At 41.7% G+C, this 2,420-nt stretch overlaps 1 non-coding gene across 1 annotated transcript; it reads left to right on the forward strand.

Annotated features, from left to right (window-relative positions):
- The first annotated feature begins 2,106 nt into the window (after positions 1-2,106).
- On the forward strand, positions 2,107-2,214 carry LOC127740465 (small nucleolar RNA R71). The gene has a single exon (XR_008001141.1). It is a non-coding gene; the product is annotated as a small nucleolar RNA R71 (small nucleolar RNA).
- Positions 2,215-2,420: the final 206 nt, after the last annotated feature.

Raw genomic sequence — 2,420 nt, forward strand, 5'->3', positions numbered from 1 at the left:
TTGAGGGTTGATTCCTACTATGTCTGCCAAACTCCACCCTATTACTTTCTTATGCTTCCTCAACACATCAAGTAGATGTTCTTCTTGTTGAGAAGTCAATTCTCTTGCAATAATAACTGGAAGCTTCTGCTCATCCTCAAGGTAAGCATATTTGAGATGTGGAGGGAGAGGTTTCAATTCTAACTTTTGATCATGGACAGGCTCTGGGTTATCTGGGGCTTGTGAAAATGGCGAAGTGTCCTCATTGTCAGTTAAGAAGGTCCCCATACTTGGACCTTGTCCAGTGTGCCTCTCTTCAAACTCTTCTTTTTGAACTTCAGCCACACTTTCGTCTATGACATCACACTGGAAGATAGAACGATCTTCTGGGGGGTTGTTAATGACTCCATTCAGATTGAAGATTACTATGCGGCCATCTATTTCAAAGGAGTATGTCCCTGAAAAAGCATCCAATTTGAATTTTGATGTCTTCAGGAATGGTCTTCCAAGTAGGATTGATGATGGCTTATCTGAATCATTATGGGGCATCTCCAAGATATAAAAATCAGTGGAAAATGTGAGCCTTTTAATGTTCACCAAAACATCTTCAGCAACTCCAGCAACTGTAATAATGCTTTTATCTGCTAACACAAAACGAGCTGCCGACCATTTTAAGGGAGGGAGCCTTAAAACATCATATATAGACAAAGGCATTATACTGACACATGCTCCTAAATCACACATGCAATCATAAATTACTACACCACCAATAGTACAACTAACTATGCAAGGACCTGGATCACTACATTTTTCAGGTAATCCTCCCATTAAAGCAGATATAGAACTACCTAAACGAATTGTTTCTAATTCAGTAATTTTATCTTTATGGATACATAAGTCTTTTAGAAACTTTGCATATTTAGGTACCTGCTGAATAACATCAAAAAGGGGAACAGTTACCTCAACCTTTTTGAATATTTCTACCATTTTAGGATCAGGTTCCAGCTGCTTCCTAGGCTTCCTTGCAAGTTGTGAAAATGGAATGGGAGTAGTGTTTTCTGTGGTGCTTGCACCTTTTTGTGCCTCTTCCTGTGGTTGAGCTATCTCTTCTTCAGCTATGTCCTGTATATCCTCTTCCTCTTCAACATCTTCGATTTCTACCACCTCTTCAGCTGAGGCGTATTCTGGTGAGCTTGGTTCCTCCCGATTCCTCTCCTGCAGTGTGGTTCCGGACCTCAGGGTGATGGCATTAATTCCTCCCTTTGGATTGGGTAATGGTTGAGAGGGGATTCCAGTGGTGCTTGAAGGTTGGTTACTGGAATTTTGTGCTGAACCAAGTTGTGTCATAAAAGCTTGTAGAGTAGAGGTGAAACCATTCAGACTGGCGTTAATACTATTCACGATGGTATTTTCCATGGCCAGTTGTCTTTTCTCAAAAGCTTGTAATAATTCTTCATTAGAAGATACAGAAGAATGAGTAAATTGAGAGGTTTGCTACTGATTGTTCGGTGGTCCTTGGTTTTGCCTCAGGTGAGGTACTCGGTATGGTTGATTTTGCTGCCTGTTGTTGTAATTATTCCACCTCTGATTTCCCTGATTATCTCTGCCTCCCCTATTATTGTTATCCCTCCAATTATGGTTTGAATTGTCCTGCCATCCTTGGTTATTATTTCCACTTTGATTGTACCCTTGGTTGGGGTGGTCATAGAAGTTGTGACTGGATGCCACCATGTTGTCTTCTTGTTGGAGCTGTGGGCATTCATCAGTGTAATGGCTGTAATCAGCACAAATTCCGCAAATTCTTTGTGGAACTAGTTGTTGGTTTTGCTGCGGTTGAGTTTGCTGAGCTTGTTGATTTAACTGCATTTGCTTCAGCAGGTTGATCATTTCACAGATGCTTCGATTTAGAGCAGCAGTCTCTATGCCAGAAGATACTTCTGCAACGGCCCTTGAACGGCCTTGCTTCTGTCTATAGTTCCGAGTAGATTCAGCTAAATCACTGATCAATTGCCAAGCTTCATCAGTGGTCTTGTACTTCTTCATAGACCCATTGCTGGCACTTTCCAATGTGGTCTTATCTTGGGGTCTCATACCTTGTGTGACATAGCTGAGTAGCACGATCTTGTCAATCATGTGGTGGGGGCATGCTTCCAGAAGATTATTGAAGCGCTCCTAGTATTCAAAGAGAGTCTCATTGTCATCCTGAACAATTGTAGAGATATCCTTCCTTAGTTTATCAGTAACTTCAGATGGGAAGAATTTCTCCAGGAACTCCTTTCTGAGTGTATCCCAGTTGGATACGTTTGCTAGAGGTTGAGTGTAGTACCACTCTCTTGCTTTTCACTCAAGAGAGAACGGAAAAGCTTTCAGCAGAATTGAAGTTTCATCAGCGCCATCACGCCTGACAGTAGAACAGGCTGCCTGGAAATCTCTCAAGTGCT

The sequence above is a fragment of the Arachis duranensis genome, chromosome 6 (genome assembly GCF_000817695.3).
Source record: "Arachis duranensis cultivar V14167 chromosome 6, aradu.V14167.gnm2.J7QH, whole genome shotgun sequence".
Classification (NCBI taxonomy): Eukaryota; Viridiplantae; Streptophyta; class Magnoliopsida; order Fabales; family Fabaceae; genus Arachis; species Arachis duranensis.